Here is a 20000-nt window from a genome sequence, read left to right on the forward strand (position 1 = left end):
AATAATAGTAAATCAATGGCATTTCCATTTACAACACAGTATTAAGAAATGATGGAGAGAATACAATTATTCCACGCAATTAAGACTGACAAATGAACCAAATAATAATTCAGAAGGAAATTCTAGTTATGGAGGCAAAGCAGAAGTTCAGAAGGAATGTCTAGTTCCAGGGGCAGGGGAAATGGGCTATCCTGGAGAGTTGTAGGGACAGAGCTAGGTAGATGTGAGTTGTGTTTTTAGGATTTTTTTAAATTGTGAAGAAGAGCAGTTTGAAGCAAGTGAGGTTGGCAGTTTATTCCATAGTTCTGGGATATAGTTTGAAAAAAAGTGATTCACCAGCTACATTGTGTGCTTTGGTGATGTCTAGAAAGGGTTTATTGCTAGAGTGGATGGATCTACAGGTTATGCATGGCTGTATACGTTTTTGGAGAGAAGAGGTTTTATCTGGTTGATGGAGGACTTTGTGGACAAAGGTCAGTTGATTGAAGTGTAGCAGTTGAGGAAGTTGAAGCCATTTTAGCTGTTTGAGAGAAGTGCAGTGATGTGACCTGTATGAGGCATATGTGGCAAATGTGACAATTTTATTATGACAAGAATCTAGTTTGGCAGGGTCAGCTTTACTGAGGTTTTCAAGTATTGGGGAGGCATATAAGAAAGTAGACGTGACGTGTGCGTGAGGAATAATGGCTTTTGTGTTGCTTGTAAGGAATTTTTTGTTCCTGTAAAGGAGGTCAAGTTTTTTGTGGACTTTAATGGTTTGGGCAATATGGATATCAAATTTCAAGTTGTTGTCGATTTCAACACCTAGCAGTTTGATGTGTGTTGTTGGGGTGATGATGGTTTTAATTTTGGATAACATGTTGAAGGATGGGGAGGGGGATTACATGGATAGAAGAGAAAATGTTTTGTTGGTATTAAGAATGAGTTGAGAGTTTGTAAGCCATGTTTCGACAGATAGGAAGGATTCTTGGGTCTTGCTGTGGATTGATTGTAGAGAAGAGGCTGAGCAAATCAAGGTTGAGTCATCTGCATATTGAACCATAGTGGCTTGAGGTGTGGCAGTGTGGAGTTGGTTTGTGAAAAGAGAGGATAAAAGGCGTCCAAGAATGGAACCTTGTGGGACTGCTAAGGTAAATGGGAGAAGGGGGGAGAGGTGCTATTGCCAACAGATGGCCTGTTGAAGACCTGCTAAGTAATTTTGGAACCAGGTGATAGAAGAGGTATTGAGGTTTAGGGAGGAGAAAGCATTATTCAATTTAGTTTGATTGACCATATCAAAGGCCTTGGATAGGTCTAGGAATATGGCAGATACAAATTGTTTATTATTCCTAAATTGGTTCACTGTGTTGGTAAAGAACATGAGGGCAGTGATGGTGCTGTCAGAGGGGCAAAAACCATGTTGAGTGTTTGAAAGTAAATTATGTTTGTGGAGGTAATCCATAAATTGTGCATGAATAACTCTTTCGAGGATTTTAGATAAGGGGGATAGGATGGCAGTGGGGTGATAGTTTGTTAATTCTGTGGAGCTACCGCCTTTATGTAAGGGTAAAATATGGGATGTTTTCCAAGTAGCAGGAATCAAGCTCTCAGAGATAGATCTATTAATGAGTATGGCTATTGGGTAGGCTATTTCTTCTGTTGCAATTTGCAGGAAGGTTGTCTGCAGCCAGGGTAGTTGGCTTTAGCTTTCTGAGTAGTTTTCTGATGGTGTCAACAGACACTGGTTGAAATGTAAACTGTTTGGAGGATGTATGCTTGTGGGTGCTGTATTAGTCTGTGATAGGATCAGTGTAGTTGGAGGTGCTTTGAGAATTTGTGAGGGCTTGAATTGTTTCCGTACAGTATTTATTAAACTGGGTTGCTAAATTATCTTTACTGTTGGGTGTCGGAGTGGGAGCAGCTGATTTGCCTGGCTGTAATATGTTAACTATAGCCCAGAACATTTGTGGGTTGTTTTGATGTTTTTTTCTGAATATTGTGGTAGTAATTGATTTTATCCCATTTTACTAGTTTTTTAGCTTTATTATGAAGTTCTAGGAATGTTTGTCGTGTTAGATGGGTTTTCCTTTTGTGAAACTGTTCCTAGGCCTTATCACTAGCTTTGAGAGGGGATCTGCAATATTCACTTAGCCGGGGTGCGTAGTTTGATTTTACTGTAATAGTTCTAGGTGGTGCATGGCAGTTAAGTATGTTTAAGAAGGTGGAGTTGAAGGAGTTAACAGCATCATCTAAGGGTAGCTGTCCTAGAGGTTCCCAGTTGCATCTTTTTACGGCAGAAATGAAGCTGTTAGGGTTGAAGCTTTTTTATCTCTGATTAGATGATAGATGGCTTGGTAGGTTTGATGAGTTTTTGGTTCTTAAGAGAAAGGTTGGGTAATGGTCACAATCTGCCAGGGAGACAGCCTGAATGGGACATCAGCAGTGGGTTAACTAAGGTCCACTCCAGGATGGACTGTCATTTGGAGGTTTTATCAGTCCTAGTAGGAGGTGTGATGAGTTGGGTGAACCTGTGAAGGTTAACATGGGATGTTTTGTTTGGACAGGAGCAGGTGAGCCAGTCAATGTTGAAGTCACCCATCAAGATTGTTTCTTGTGGGAGGAAATTGGAGGTCCAGTGCAATATGTTTCCTAGTGTGGGAATATTGTTTCCGGGTAGGATTTAACCACCTATGATGTTTATGTTCTTTTGGGGGTTGATTTTTAACTTTGCAATTATTATTTCAGCATTTTATGAGTCAGGGTTCTTATAGCTAGAAGATCAAGTGATAGATAGTCTTTGAATAAGATTGCTACCCCCCACCTCTTTTGTTTATCTTGTCCTTATGTAGAATATTGTAACCTGGTGCAATGATTTCATTACTGTTAATATCTGGTTTTAGCCAAATCTCTGTTAATACTAAAATATCAGGGGAGTAGAGGGAGAGTAGTGCATGCAGGTCATGGACTTTGTTACAGATACTTCTTGCATTCATATTGAGGAGGAGAAGGAAAGATTTGTTTCTTTGGTGAAACAGATCAGGACTGAGTGAGATAGAATGAGGTAATGCATTGTTTCGGACAGAGGGGCCAGGATTAGGGTGTATATCCCCAGAGCACATTAATTAGTTAACTAGGTGTAACAGGAATTTGGAGAGTTTGTTATAGAGTTTGGTGTATTTGTGATAGGACTGGGTTGTTGAGGTAGGAATTTGTTTGCATGGTAGTCTATATGGGTGGTAGGGAAGACAGTTGGGGGCTATGGTATAGTTTAATGGTCTGTTTAGGCTGGGTGAAGAGGTTTGCCAGGGGGAGGGATTAGTAGCTACTAGTGGAGTGTCATAGGAGGAAAGGGAATATAAGAGTAGAAGTAGTATGCTGGTGGTGATGTGGAGAGCTATAAGCTGCAGTGCTGCCTTGTTAGAGGGTAGTGTTTTATTTAGTTTACTGGTATTTGATGTGTAGAGAGGAAACATTTTGTTTAAATGGTCACAAAGGACTCTGTGTTACAGTTGGGTGGTGAAGTATATTTGTTTGAAGGCAAAAGTGATTGGGCCTGGAGGATTAGGGGAGGGTGAGATGGTAGCAATGGGGTTACTAGGCAGTGGGTGTGGAGTGATGGGATTGACTGTTAGGAGGTGTGGGCATGGTAATGGGTAGGTATAAATGTAGGGATACTGGGGGTGGGTAGGATTTGAGGGTAAGCTAAGGGAGCTGAGTGAGACCAAGCAGAGTGAGGGTGAATGGAGCAGGCAGAGCCACTAGAACAGGTTTGTTTCTGAATATTTTACTGGATACAAGGTGCCTTTGAGGTGAATGCAGTGGAACAGTGTTATTAATTAATTTAAGCAGCCAGTCTAATGTTTGCTCTGGTTTTGCTATGTCGTCATAACACTGTAAAAAGTTTCAGGGAGTAGTAACCTGTGTTAGTGGGCTGGATCAGTGCTAGAGTCACTATGACAGATTAGATCGCACAGGGGCGGGGACTATACTTTGCTGCCATCCAGACCCTGTCTAGGTATACTTGCAACAGCCAAGCTTTATGATTAGTTAAGCTTTAAGATCAGCGTTAAAGTGCCATTAAGGCACAAAAATAGATATAACACCTAAGAAGTCATTCCTTTCTGGGATAGAAAAAAACGCCGGTGATGCCTGTGACATTCAGGTTAAAGTTTTACCCTCATTAATGACATTCTATTCTGTCATTAAATACTAAGAAAAACATTTGCACACACATTTGTGGAGATTGTCATGGGATTACTTCACTATGAAACTTTTGATGAAAATAAATAAAACAATAAAAGAAGTTATGAACTTTTTTCTTCAGTGGCTTATTATCCAAAACTTGGTAAATCCAAATGAATAATAGTAAAGTCAAGAAGCAATTTCAACAATCCATCTCAACTTCAAGTGTATGTGAATTCATCATGAAACCGGTACCTAATGTTTTCTCTACAAGATCCCTTTAAACAACAGATTTGCAGAGCACTGCTGTGCACTGTAAGGGAATCTCTTCTTTTTATTCCTTCACAAATGTTATATTATTAGTGAGAATTCCCAGCCTCAAACTTTCTAAGTACACAAATGAGTGCATAACCACCTTTTAATGAAGTAATGTAATAACAATACAGATGATTATGATCAATTCACTCGTTATAGCCAAGTTGCTAATGTGTTAAAGAAATGGAGTCAAGAAATTTGTGTTGAAAGCAAGGCTTAAGAGGTGAATTTCTTGACTCGATTTTGAAAACACATTAATAATATGATTGGTCACCCAAATATAGTTCTTTGTTATACATGAGGAGTTTCATGAGTACCTCTGTACCGCAAACAAAATAAATAACAGAGTAGAAGAATCTGATCGCTTTTACAGTGCACCTTTTATCGATAGCTTTCAAAACTGTTTGACACTTTGCATGGTATTCTTTTGCTTTCTTTGTACAAATGTGCACTGTGATATAGCTTTCAGTGCTGTTCTTAGGTTCCCAGTGCTGTTATGTGGTTTTGATGTTTTTGTAACAGTGTGAGTCTTGCTAATAACAATGTACATAAGTATGAACCTCACTATAATAAGCTTATTATAGCAAGATTGCTACATTTGAACTTTGTAAAAGACTACGGTTTCCTTAATCCAGTTGAGTTAGCATTGTCCATTCATTACAAAAAGACTAATAAGCTATCCATTAGATTTTTTTTCCCCAAAATACAGAAAGCATGACTTGGAATCAACACTACCCCTTTGTTTCTTTTCCCTTGCTAATTGCTGTTTTGTACTTCCTTATAACCATTTCTACTATAATAAGCTACAGTACACTTTATCTTCACTTCTTGGAAACTTATCTTTTCCTTTTAGTAGCCGACGTCAAATAAGCAACACCAAAAACAAACATTTCTGTAGGTTTGACGAACATTATACAATGGACATGTCATTTAAAGGTGACTGCTCAGCCATGGCTTAATATTTTAACCATGCATGTTAGCCAAAGTGTTTTATAGCAGAGCTGGCACCCCCCTCATAAAATGCTTTACTGTCATTCAACAGTTTTCTCACAAACGGTGATGCAAAATCACTCTGTGCAGCAGAAGACCAAAGGAAGTGGCGTACTTTGGAAAGTCAGGCTGCTAATCAGAGTATGCTAAAAATGTTTGTCAATCCAAATGACAAAGCTGTTAATGCATTTTAATTAACCTAAGTGCACCTACACGACATTACCTGCAGTTGAGGGAGGGGGCCATGGGAATAGGGCTAAATCTTTAAGGGGATCAACTACAGAAGCAAATAAATAATAGTTAAACTTTACTGGGTCATGGTCAGGCCACCACGTGAATACAAAAACTTGTTTTGGACGACATACCGGAAGGAGGATATCTGGCTGTAGAAATAGTCTGGAGGAAAACCTCCAAAAATGTATGTCACGTAGAAGAAATAGGTTGTGACCACAGCAAGAATATATCACACACTTCCATTATAGCTAAAAGAAATATAAGTAGTGTAATAGGGGTGCATATGCTTCTGCACAGATCACCTTGATCAGGAAGTCTGTATGTACAAGGGGGGCACAGCTTGTAGTGACAAACTACCTCTAGTTTCTGTGAGGCTGCTACTTCAGAGAGGGCTAAGCCAATTCATGGACTGTACTGACAGAAAGAGATTGAGTAGGGAGTCTATAAATGCTTTCAAGAGATAAAATGACAGGTGAATAAAGTACAGAGAGAAGGGAGTGCCAGAGTGGAGGTAGAATATTAAATGCAGTTAACAGGATTACAAGGTAGATTAATAATCTGATATCATTTTAGCCATTATATTTTATTCCTTATTATTTGACACAAAGCAGGCGGTCTGGCCCAAACAATTTTTTTGGACATGGCCTGGGTCGTAGGCACAAGGTTAGAAAAACATTTTAACTTGATGCATCTCTTTACAAATACAAATGCAGCACAAGTTATCAATACATCATAAAGGCTAAATAACACAAATAATCTCATGAAAAAAACTTTTTATAGTATTCTTTCCAATACTGGCAAAACAGAGATTGGTTAAATAAACTCAGCCTGAACATGAAAATCAGTAAGTATTTTACCCAGGTTAAAAAAATAAAATAAAGTGTAGGACGTGTTGAAACTAAACAGTTATTTACCCATTATCCCTAAATCAAATCTATCCGTAAGAAGTGGCCATATCTCTCAAAGTCTCATTGCAGAAATCTGGGCAAACCGAAAGTAATGAGAGTACAAAGGCCCCAAAACAGAGAGGGTTTTTAAATATTGTTGTTATAACCTTGGTTGCTAGAATGAACAGGTTTTGCAATGAATGGCTTGAAATAATTATCATTGTTGAAGTGACACCGTGACCCCATGTGCAAAAATGGGAAAAAAGGGTTGTGGGTGGATGCATGGATGACGTCTGAAAGTGAAATATCTATCTGTATTCACTGAATTCAGTCCTCAGTGATTTTCCAGGAAGCTACAAATTATATGAGGAACAGAACACAAGCATGAGGCAAAAATCTGGACATTCTGTGAAAATCTGGGCAGTTGAGAGGTATGGAAGTCGTAAGTAATTCATTTGTCTGGTTACAAAATTCTGTGAAATTCTGCTGCTGCCCTTGGCACAGGAAACAGCTCATTAACAAGTCAGCGCTTTAGTACTCTGCACTAACCGCCAAACAGAGTAACAGTTTTAACGAAATACCAACATCCTTTACAGTCCGATCTTATAGAGAAGATTGAATAGTCAACAATGACTGTATAATGGATGTTTTAGCTCAAAAGATTGTGATCATCTCTCCAAATAATGCCGACTGCATGACCTGACAAATGCCATCTCCTTTGTAATTACTGGAGACTGTAAAGTTATTTCAAAATATATTATAAGAATGCAGAATGCTTAAACTATATTACACAAACCAAGCCTGTTAATGAATTAATTCATCATTTAGTACAGTCAGTAATGCAAAACATTTAAAGTCAATATAGATGCTGCATCAGCTTCTGTTTAACAGCCCACAAATTATACAAAAAAAGAAATATTAATGAATACAATATACTGGGGTTTTTCCGGGGGTGGGGGGTGGGCTTACGTGCTTGTGAGACACCTACATCTGATTTTGACCTCCCTATATCTTCTCTCTCATCAAGAATAGCTATCCCATCTTATATTATTTTGTACAGGCCTTATCTACCTGAATGTCTGACAGTTTTGTATTTTTACAGCATATGTCTCCAGAATCAACAGAGTTGGATTGTGTTCCGTGGAGCCTTTACAATATCAAGAACCATGTCTCTTCTAGCCATGCCAATATCCCTTTACTTGTCTATCTCTCCCAGTTACTATACAGCACTGTTCAAACCTGTTTCTATATTATTTTCTTCTTTACTTTTACATTATTTCAGAGATTTTGATTTCAATTAAAACTTTCCAAATTGTACAACAAAACCACTTACAGTCATTTTCTAAACAAAATAAAACACTCTAACACTAAAAATAAACTAAGCATGTGAAACAATAAACTTCTCTTCCCTTGAAACTCAAATTTAGTGAAAAAGCATCGAGCAGCCCATTAAACCACAAGAGATGTGTTGGGATGCATAATCAAATAGCATATAACGAAAAACTAATTAGTAGCTAAATGAAGGCTGCAGGAATTCATATGACAAATCTGTGGTGCATTTGCTAACAGCCCGAGACAGCCAAGTAGACTCAAGTTTCTCATTTCAGGAATACTGTCTGATGAATTAACTAGGTCAGAGTTAATCAGATGACAAACATCAGCCATGGGAATCAAACCCTGTACTATGTGAAGCAGCTCCAACAGATTGTAACCATACTCATCTACACTAAGTGCTTGCTAGACAAGCTGTTGTTGTCCATGCAAACTGCATTTCACAGCTGTGTTCCAGCAAAAACAAGATAAACTAAAATGCATTCATATTTAAAATATTAACTCCAAATGTCATAGATTTCATCTGCTCAATTTATTTACAGATTAATAGTAAAACACACTGTCAGCATTCAGGAAACCAAGGATCACACAGAAACAGCATGGCTCATATGATGATGTTCCTATTTACTGAAATTGTCTTCCTTTACGCCATAGTTACTCTGTTTTATAGGTCATTACTAGGCATAGAATCCAGGGGACCTTTAAGGAGCCAAGTTCAAATCTGCAGTTGCCCGAAAGCAGTATTTGGCTAAGTGACTAACACAAGGTCACATACTAGATAAATGAGATACGAGGGAATCAAATCTCATACTACAGAAACAACAGTTCACAGCCTTTACCCCCTGTGTCAACTACCAGACTAAAGTAAAAAGAGATGGGAAGGATTTGAACCTCTCACCTCTGAGACAGAAAATAATAGCATTTGCCCATTATGCTAATTTATACTGATGGGATGCATGAACCAAACATTTATACAGATACACACATGTGACCATCAATTACAGTTTGCTCCAAGTCACAAAGTAGGCAGATGGAGGCGAAAGTGATTAAACACTATGCACTTGACTAGAAAAAGCAGTTCATTAGCATCTCAGAGCGTAAACTGTCAGACAACTGTAACTCACTTAAAAAGTCAACAGCACAATACATTTTGCAGGAAAGTGCATTTTCTGAACAACAACACTATAAAACTCTAATGACTGGCATTCCTAAGTGTCTGTAATCCTCAGCAATTTAAACAGAAAAAAGTGGCTGATGACAGTCTGTCAGTTGTATTAGAGTATTAAGATTCTTCTTGCAGTAGTCAAAGCTACATGGTTTGACTCTTTCTGCCTCCATTTGCCTGCTGTGTGACTAAGAAAGTCACCTAACAAATCAGTGCTCCTGGGGTGAACGTAACAATGGGAAATATAATAATCATAAAACTGCACTGTCCACAGGAATTGCACCTTGTTCAAGAGTACAGGAGACATGCGCACACACACACACACACACACACACACACACACACACACACACACACACACACACACACACATCTATAACTCCTTCGAGGTCACATGATTCTGTGGCACATTTAAAGTATGACTCCTGCACATTACACACCAGTAGCTCCAAAGCCATTATGCTGCCACTCCTTCAAAGCATCCTGACTCCAGTACACTATGACATCCTGGTTATTGGATGCTGCTCCCCATTCTGAGGGCATGGGGTGGGATGGACCTTTCCATAGGCCAATAGAGATAATAGTACCGTGGGGGAAGTTTTGTATAAATTGTTTCATGAGACAGATTTCTTTTCTAAACATCCTGGATTAGGATGTGTTATACACACAAAGCACTGGGCCCTAGATGGCTGCCAGCTTCACCCTTTTTATAATATACCATTAGTTCTTGTGCCAAAAGGGAATACTAATCCAAATATAATAATCTGATATATAAAGGAAGTTTATTTTTATTATTTTATTAACGTTTTGGAACCACCTCTACTGTGAACAACTGGTGTGTTTTTGACTTTTCTACATATCAACTACTATAAAGATATGAAATTGCGTTAACTTTGGTTATCAGGCAGTTAAAACTACACATTTTTATATACTGTGGACTGGAATGTCAGAGTATGGGTTTAAATTCACATCACCTGCACCAATTAATATATATGGTCATGGCAATAATACTATCCAGTGCCATCATTTAATATAAGAAGTATAGGGACCAGTGCCCTGCATAAAAATTATATATATTAAGTTGTTGGCCTTAGGACTGTTTACACAACAAAAGACTGCTGCCTTGGGCTATGACCTACACCAGTCATACCTAACTAAAATTAAACCAGTAACAAAAAGTAAATGTGGGAGGATGGCATAATGGTTAAGGTGTTTACCTTACAGACACAAGGTGCAAGGTTTGATTCTCCCATGGGGTAATTGGCTAGGCATGAAATGGCCCAAAAGGTGCAAGGTTTGATTCTCCCATGGGGTAATTGGCTAGGCATGAAATGGCCCACAAGGGCAGTTAGCCTAGTACTAATTTATGAACCTATTTAAAGTGTAGTGGCAGGACTGTAAAACTAACAACCAACATAAAGAAAATGCAAGAAAGCCAGTCCGGACTGCAAAAGTAAACGCTGTGTATCAGGTGCCAAAATGAAAATCCGCTAGAGATGAAAAATAGCCACTGAAAGTTTAAATATAATTTATTCAGGAACAAAAGCAATGAGGGCATAATTTATGTCTAAACATCAAATCATGAGTAGGGGGATGGGTGATCCTCATCACCATGGAGTCTGACAACTTCTCCACACTAGAAAAGTCATACTATCACAGCTATTGTATTGATGAGTCTTACACCCAAACATGGGACTTGTATTTGCCTAGCAGGCCCTCCTCTGATGGTGTGGCCAGTTCCGCCCACCACCCTCATAATATAGATGCACCCCTCCTCCCCTGCCAACATTATCAAGAGCCCAAGCTACTAAACAAAGTCAGGGTAAGACTATATGCATTGGTGTTGTTGCTTCTGACATTCTGTATAGGTTTTATCTTTCAATTTTACATTGTATCATTGAACATTTCATGAGAGCTGGAATAAATAAAACACATTCTCTAAATGCACCCTAGATAATATGCCAGTCTTTCTTCTTCACGCCCTTGTAAAATTACTGAAGAAGGCTGGCAATTAACCATCTCAGACTAAAACAACTATATACATCCTCACTAATTTCTAGATGCCAATCAAAACTGCAAACCACAAACTGAGACTGTTCTAATATACAAAAGTCCAACTTCTTTAGCTCTGTTTTTTGCTCTTATCCCAAAGTGTATCAACACAAGAGGTAGTATATATACACAAAGAGTTGTGTGATCAAAGCCCTAGTCAGCCCCCTGAAAAAAAAAAAAAAAAACTTTTGTATTTATGAAATGTTGAAATTTTGTAGTTTGCAATTTCATTAGAGAGTCCCACGATTCTAGCATAGGTTCATAACAGGTTACCAGGCTAGCAGCCCTAGAGCCTTTATAAGCCTAACCACATTACTCTCGGGTTGTCCAACTGTCTTTGGTTAGATGGACGTACTTTTTACAGATCAGCACCGACCACCTTCATCCACAAGGGACATGGATACCACCCATGGGGTGAATTTGCAGTCATCCATCCATTTGTCCAGGCTGCCCTTGAATAAGATCATTGAAGAGCTCTGCTTCCAGAGCAGTGGCAATCTCTGGGAGACATACCTGTGACTCCAGCATATTCTGTTAATTTCACTGGCAAGGTTGAGATCCCTAGAGTGAGTGGCCCTAGTGCCACTTGATTTGCTGATGTGCAGCATTTCCATCAGGTCAGGGTCAGAGACGGCCCTATAGGCCAGGCACAAGTCACCTCTCTGTATCCTATATGACAGAGAGTACAGTGACAGGGCTTTCAGTCTGTCCACATAGGTCATGGTTTGGAGGCTCTGTATCTTCTCAGTGAGAAAAGTACAGTTGTGTACACTTACCATAAATGTAGATGTTCGAGTGTCTTCACTGTTACAGTCATGACTGTAGGGTTCTCCCCTGCCGGCAGGCAGTCCTCGGTCAGCCAGAATCCCAAAGTCTGGGTCCGGGGTCGGCTGCTCAGCCATGCTGCTTGACTTCAGAGCACCAGGAGTACAAAGCTGACAGCCAACGCCATGTTCTTCAGTTTTTCTTGCCCCAGATGTCAGTTGTTCTAAAATGAGTAAGATCCCATACCCTTTGCAAATACACCTCAGAAGAAGGGTGAAAAAAGGAACCACACAAAAGAAAAAATAAGAGGGGACAGGAGGGAGGGAAACCCAGACTGCAACAGTGAAGACACTCTAACATCTACATTTATGGTAAGTGTACACAACTGTACTATGTTCATCGTGTTTCACTGTTGCAGTCATGACTGTAGGGTTGAATCCCAAAGCAGAATAAAAGGGAGGTGGTCATAAAGTAGAGGGGGCGGCTAAAAGGTCCTGCAAGACTGCAGAAGCAAAGCCTGCCCTAGACTTAGAGTAAAGAGGTAGATTGTAGTGCTTAGAAAAAGTATGCACTGAACTCCAAGTTGCAGCTTCCAAAATGTCCTTGGTAGGAACTCCCCTGAGGAAGGCAGCAGCTCTGGTAGAGTGAGTCCTTATACTCCCTGGGATTTGCTTTCCATGGTGTGAATAGCAAAATCTGATTCCATGAGCAATCCATTTAGAAATGGTCTGTTTTGAAATAGCTTTATCTTGGGAACTTGAAGCATAAGAAAAACAATTGCTCTGATTTCCTGATGTCCTTGGTTCTGTCCAGGTAAAAACGTAGTTGTCTGTGTACATCCAAGGAATGCAAGATCCTTTCCCCCTTATTTTGAGGAGTGGGGAAAAAAGTTGGCAAGTGAATAGTTTGATTTAAAGCCACTTTGGAAACCACCTTAGGCATGAAAGTAGGATTAGTCCTTAAAGACACCCTGTCTTGATGAAAAATAATATAAGGTTCCACAGCCATGAGAGCTTGCAACTCCGAAACTCTCCTGGCAGAGGTCAGAGCTAACAGGATGGCTGTCTTCCAAGATAAAAACTTGATGTCAGATGAGGCAGCAAGCTCAAAAGGAGGTAAGGTGAGTTTTTCCAAAACATAGTTGAGATCCCAAGCAGGAATGGGTGGAGATCTAGGGGGCCTTAAGTTCTTAGCTCCTCTGAAAAACTGTCTCATGAGCTGGTGGGAAAAGATTGGAGGGTCTGTATTATAATGAGCAGAAATAGCAGAGGCATGTATCTTTATGGAAGAGAAAGAGACCCTTATGTAAGAGGTCTGTCAGGTAAAGTAAAATCAGAGGAATGTTAGGAATAAGAGGATCTGAATCCTGAGCCTGCATCCAGGAACAAAATCTTTTCCATTTCCCTGCATAAGATTTTCTAGTGCTAGGACGTCTGGCTTCTAAAATGACATCCAAAACCTGCTTGGGTAGAAGAGAATGAATCATAGACCCTGGATTAACCAGGCCGCCAGGCTGAGAGTTTTGACATGGGAGTGCAGAACCTGACCCTGGTGTTGGGACAGAAGGTTCGGAGTCTGTGGTAAAACCCAAGGGGGCTCCAGACAAAGGTTTTTCAGTGCTGGGTACCAAAACTGTCGAGGCCAATTTGGGGCCAGCAAGATTATCATCTTGGGCTTGTCCTGTTTGATCTTTAATAATACCCGTGGAAGAAGAGGTAGAGGCGGGAAGGCATACCCCGAGAGGTTTCTCCAACTGAATGATAGTGCATCCACTTTCCAAGCTAGTTCGTGGAATGTCCTGGTGCAAAAAATCTGTAGTTGATGATTGAGGTGGGATGCAAAGAGGTCTATGTGAGGACATCCCCAGACTGCTGTAATCATCTTGAATATTTCGGTGTCCAGCATCCATTCGTGTGGGTCCGACAGGTTTCTGCTCAGACTGTCTGCCAGGAAGTTTTGCTTCCCTGGTAGAAACTGAGCTTGAAGGTCCAGTTTGCAAGCTAGAGCTGTGTTCCATAGATTCATGGCTAGTCTGCAAAGGGGATAGGAATGAGATCCCCCTTGCTTGTTTATGTACCACATAACTGTGGTGTTGTCTGTCCATATCAGTAGTTGTCCTGGCTGTAGAAGATTCCTGAAGGCCAATAGAGCTTTCTGAATGGCTAACATTTCCTTTAAATTGATATGCAGGTGCTTCTGATCCTTAGTCCAAAGGCCCTGCAGACAGTTGCCCTGAAAATGAGCTCCCCATGCATAATCTGAGGCGTCCGTGGTTAGTATCCGAGTGGCTGGAGGCAGACTGAAGGGCTTTCCTTTGTTTAGAGTACATGCCTCGGACCACCAAAGGAATTCCTTCTGAAGACAAGGCAGGACGGTGATCTGTATGTCTAAACTGTGGCAATGCTGAGACCATACACTTTTTAGATACCACTGTATTTTCCTCATATGTAGTCTTGCATATGGTACGAGAAGGATGCAGGAGGCCATGTAACCCAAAGCCTGCAGGAATTTCCTTGCAGATAGCTGAGTTAATGTTGCCAAGGTTTTGAAAGTTGAAGCCAGCTGTAATTGTTTTTCGTATGTCAGAAATGCCATCTGGGTTGTTGTGTTTAGAAAAGCACCCAGAAAAATTATCTGTTGTGAGGTTGTCAAATTTGACTTTTTTATGTTTACAGTGAATCCCAGGAATTTGAGAAGATTCTGAACAAATTATAGATGCTGGAGTAAGACATCCTTGCTGTCTGCCTGAATATGACAGTCATCCAGATAAGGGTAAATTTGAATTCCTTTGAGTCTGCAATAAGCTACTACTGGAGCCAGGCATTTGGTGAAGACCCTGGGTGCAGTAGACAATCCAAAGGGCAGCGCAGAGAATTGATAGTGCCTCGATCCAGCCTTGAACCTGAGGTATTTTCTGCATTCCTGCCTGATGGGAATGTGTAAATATGCCTCCTTTAAATCCAAAGTTACCATCCATGCATTTTTGGTCAGCATTGGAAGTAGCTGCTGTAGAGTAAGCATCTTGAATTTTGGTATCTCGAGAAAAGTGTTCAAGACTGACAGATCCAGAATGGGTCTCCATGAATTTTGCCTTCTGGGGACTAGAAAGAGCCTTGAGTAAAAACCTTGTCCCATCTCTGAAAGTGAAACCAGTTCTATGGCTTTCATAGCCAAGAGAGCTTCCACTTGGTTTAAGGCCTCTAACCACTGATGTTTTGGAAGATCTGGCCATCCGCTTGGTCTTGGTAAGGTATGAAAATGGAATTTGTAACCTCTTGAAACCACATCCAGAACCCGCTTGTCTTGGGTTATATGAGTCCAATTTAGGTGAAAAAGAGAAAGTTTTCCTCCAAGAGGGGCTTCCAGGCAAGAAGTTCCTGCAGCCCAACAGAGGGAGTCATTGAGTCTGTTTTCTATGAGCTTGCAACCTGTCCTCTCCTCCCCTAGGGGTGGAAGCAGTCCACTGTCTTGGTCTATAAGAGGCTTGCGTTTGCGGCCTTCCTCGGGAGTGTCTGTATCTACCCCTCTGAGGCCTGTCTGAATTGGGAAAGGACCAATTTTTTGTAGGCCAATTCCTACTAAATCTGGGTGGCTGTACTTGTAAGAAATCTTTAACTGTTTGCATGGATTTTGCCTTGTCCTCCATCTTCTTTATCATCTCTTCAGCTTTAGATCCAAACAAAACATTATATTGAACAGGAGCATCCAATAATTTAGCCTTTACTTGATCTGGCAAGTTTTGTTCCTTTAACCATGCATGCCTTCTAATGACTGTGCCAGAGGCAGCAGCCCTACAAGAAGCCTCCAAGGCATCAAATCCACAGTGTAAACCATGCTTCCCAACTTGTTCAGTGACATGCATTAAGTCATGTAATTCCTTATCATCTGCACAGGCGGAAATGGAAGTTAGCGTTTGTTTTAAAACAGACAGAAGAAATTGCTGGTATTTCAGCATATGAAACTGACAGTTTAAAGCCCTAATAGATAAAGTAGCAGAAGTGTACACTTTTTTGCCCCATCTTTCTAAAGATCTGGAATCCTTCTCAGTGGGAATGGGGTTTTTAGCAGACGCGGCCTTAACCCCCTTAGGGCCCTGAGAAATGGTTTCAGGATCAGCAGTAGGATTCTTGTATAAAAACTGGTGGGAATCAGGAACCCTATAATATCTGTCTGGCTTAACAGGAGCTGGAGGAAAAGAGTCAGGAGTTAAGTTAGCCTCCAAAAAAGCATCATCCACAATATCCAAAATAGGAGGAATAGCCAGGGGTCTATGTTGGGGAAGAAGAAGAAAATCCCTTAGTCTTTTCTTAGATTCCGAGTACTCCTGTCCTTCCCAGTGAAAATGTTCCCTCATTTCATGCAAAGTTTCCCCAAAAGAGAAATCCTCAGGGGGAGAAGCAGAAGGAATGGATTCCTCAGCATCAGAATCCTCATAAGGAGGAAATGGATATTCCTGGTCAGAAGATGAAACTGAAGAAACAGAAGCCTGATCAGAGGAGTCATAATACACTTCCTGCCTTGGCCTTTTATCTGGAGGGGGATGTGAACCCCTAATCATAGTAAGTAAGTCCTCCGCCATCTTAAGTAACTGTTTCTGAGACTTGGGTGCCGGATCTGAAGAGGCCTGGGCTGTAGTCTTTGATTTGGAAGGAGTCTTTGCCTTTGGCTTTGCCTTTATTAGAAGCTGAGTAGGCCTGAAAACCCCTTCGGAAGCCGGTACTTGCACAGCGGCTCCGGACCCATCCGAAGGAGCATTGTCCGAAGGTCCTGCAACAGAAATATTCAAAGGCCTAGTTGGCTCCTCGTGGGAGTCCGTTTCGGCCATCGGTTCCGAAATGGCCGACAACAGGGGCTGCAAAAGCACCTCACTGATGACGGCCAAACCTGAAGCTGGCTCTGCTTGTACAACATCGTCTGATTTGGAACTCGGAGGCCTGGCTTTATCCTTGCGTCGTTTGAGAACTCCGGTAGCCGGAACTGTATCCGACATTTTATAATTAAAATGGCTACCGAAGTAATGAAATGCAAAATCGTACCTTCGTTTAATCGTACGTTGATTGAATCTAGCACAAAACCGACAACTAGCTACGTCGTGGTCAGGGACTAAGCAAGGAATACAGTAAGAATGAAAATCCTTATGAGGTATTTGCTTCCCACAAGAAATACAATTATTAACTTTTTCTGACATCAGACTGGAGCAAGAAAAAAGTTTCCCCAACGGGGTACTTAGCTTTGAGTAGGAGAAGAAAGTCTTTGGACTGAAGTACGTTTATAAAAAATTGTCAGGAGTCAGCCGACTGGCACTTGCGAACTGCTATCACCGCACGGCAAGAAAGACTGGAGAACATGGCGTCGGCTGTCAGCTTTGTACTCCTGGCACTCTGACGTCAAGGAGCATGGCTGAGCAGCCGACCCCAGACCCAGACTTTGGGATTCTGGCCGACCGAGGACTGCCTGCCGGCAGGGGAGAACCCTACAGTCATGACTGCAACAGTGAAACACGATGAACATCCTCTGTGGTCTCTCTTATTGCTGCAGGTGTCTGGTGAGATACATGCAGAAGGGAGCACTGTAGTCTATAAATGGTCTGAATAAGGTCGAATAAAGTGGGGTTATACCATCCTTAGACCTGGATGCGATGCCTTTACTTATGAGATGCACAACATTGAGGGCTTTCTTTACCACAGTGGAAACCTCGTGGTCAAATCTGAGTATAGCTTTATAAAGGTAGCAGCATTCAAATCACTCATCTTTCCCTCTCTGATTTCAATTTTGAGGCCTTCTAACAGGCATTTGTTTCATAGACTTTGCTAATGCATTGATATTGTAAATCACTATTTCTTTATTAATCCCTATTTTGATCTACTACATGGCCCTCTGTAGCAGTACTCATTCATCAGAATCTGGAGTGATACCTGATATTCCCAGTACCTGCTGCTTGTACTGCTCTGCTTGTACTGCCACAGCTTTACTACTGATGTTAGCATATTTGTAAGCAATTCACAGGCTTCAGCTGATATTCTTATTCATTGTAAATCAAATCATTACACAATGTGCATTTTTATCAGTCTAAATGTGCCTCTGTCTTTCTCATTTTCATCCCCCATGGGTACCTTCACTCATTGCCAACTTTCCTGCTGGTTGTACCTGCAGCTTTCAACTGTACTGATTTTGTTTGCAATCTGTTTTTCTTTTATATTTTCACTTTTTTCCCATATACCTGGTGTAAATATAGTCTGTATCCCTCTTGTCTTAACAGACAATCTGCTCCAATCTGCATTACATAAGTATTAAAAATCTGTTTATTTCCTGTTTGAGAAGATCTGTCCTGTCTACCAGTGAAGCAGAGGAACAAACAGGTAGTTGTCACATGTCACTACAACATAGCCTTTAATAAAGTACTGCTTTTGTATAACTATATCAAAATATTCTCACAGAGTGAACGCATCTTCTGTGTGCCTTACTTTTTTTTGCTCTACCTTAAAGTTCTATTTCCTGGCTTGTGTTGATGCTGAGCATCTGTGGTTCAGTGTCATTGTGAAGAACTTTTATGATTCCTTCATGTAGATGTTCACTCCTATCTGTTACCAATGATGACTGAAAATAGCTTAAATCAGTACTGAATCTTTTTCAAAGTCAGTGTTAGTTCTGATCCACTAAACAACCCCTTTTAAAAGATATTACTCTTTCCCATGTCATTCACAGCCGTACTAACTTCCCACAAAAAGTGTGTGAGCCTAACCTCTTGGCTGATTCTTGACAGAAAGATTTCCAGTTGTATTCATCTTTGTTTTGCTTTCCCTTGCCCAGTAATGATTCTATTCATATTACAAGACTAAGTGCACATTTCTCACACTTACCCACACTTCTTGATACATGGTTGGTTCATGTGCTCATGTGCATACTCATTTCCACACCTGATGTTTTAAGGCCCACTGCATTCTCCTTCCACTCCCATCCCCAACTAAGCATGTACATTTTCTGTTTTGTACCACTATGTACTATTCAGCCAATAATGTTAATTCAGTGAAACATTTTCTACATCTAAACAATAACATGGAAGCAAAGAACCATCAATTACTCCACCTTCCTGTAACCACATTTTACCAGCTCCCTTATGTGTATTAATGAGTACACAACTATCAACACTTGCTGAAGTCAGGCAAAAGGACCTCCCTGCAGCAGTGGCCTTAGGTCAACTGGTGCCCTAGGCAAAAGGACTCCACGGTGCCCTCCACCACACTGCCTGGTGCCCCCATCATGGTCTAACTACATCAGATAAATACTAGAAAAGTGCCCCTTCTAGACTGGCACCCTAGGCGGCCGCCTAGTTGGCCTATGCCTAAGGCCGGCTATGCCTCCCTGTCTATTCTGGTTTAGATCTATGACTACCTAAATCAGTACGTCAATCACACTGAACCATACAGCCATTGTACAGTTAGCCCTCCTTACATGCTAGCCCTTTCTCGCATGAACACCATTTAGTAGTCCTACGTAAGCTATGACTGTCACAACACATTTCAAAACAAGTTTTTGTATTACTCAAATGCTTCCTTAAATTATTCACGTCCATTACAAACTAACTACATAACTCCATAAATCTGTGGTGATACATTCCTATCATGAAAAACACGTCAACCAAGCAATGTGAGACTCTTCTTTGCTAAAGTAAAGAATTTACTTTGATACCTCTCAATTTCACCTATACACACACACACACACACACACACACACACACACACACGTATGTGTGTGTGTGTATATATATATATATATATATATATATATATATATATATAAATAAAAAAAATATATATATATATATATATATATATATATATATATATATATATATATATTGATAGAGAGCTAGATAAGGGTCTACTGAAATTCATCCACTGTAAAGTTAGTTTACATCTCTATAGCCAGAAAAATAGAGGGTGTTGTGTGAGATTGCATAATTCTGTGGAGTGGAAAATATGCTCTTTCCCAGACATAATGCAATCTTGGAGTGTATATATAACTAGCAACAAGTGTGAGAGTGCACAGCAGCTTGACTCTTCCACAAACCAAGGTTTTATTACATTTTTTTTCTTGAG

The 20000-nt window shown here is 40.5% G+C and overlaps 1 protein-coding gene across 1 annotated transcript in view; it reads right to left on the minus strand.

The window, feature by feature from the left end:
* The window catches only part of ASTN1 (astrotactin 1), a 5143480-nt gene that overhangs the window by 2733741 nt on the left and 2389739 nt on the right, over positions 1–20000 (minus strand). The gene's annotated exons all lie outside the window — the stretch shown is intronic.

This window comes from Protopterus annectens, chromosome 10.part0, assembly GCF_019279795.1.
Source record: "Protopterus annectens isolate FY-2018-M chromosome 10.part0, PAN1.0, whole genome shotgun sequence".
Classification (NCBI taxonomy): Eukaryota; Metazoa; Chordata; order Ceratodontiformes; family Protopteridae; genus Protopterus; species Protopterus annectens.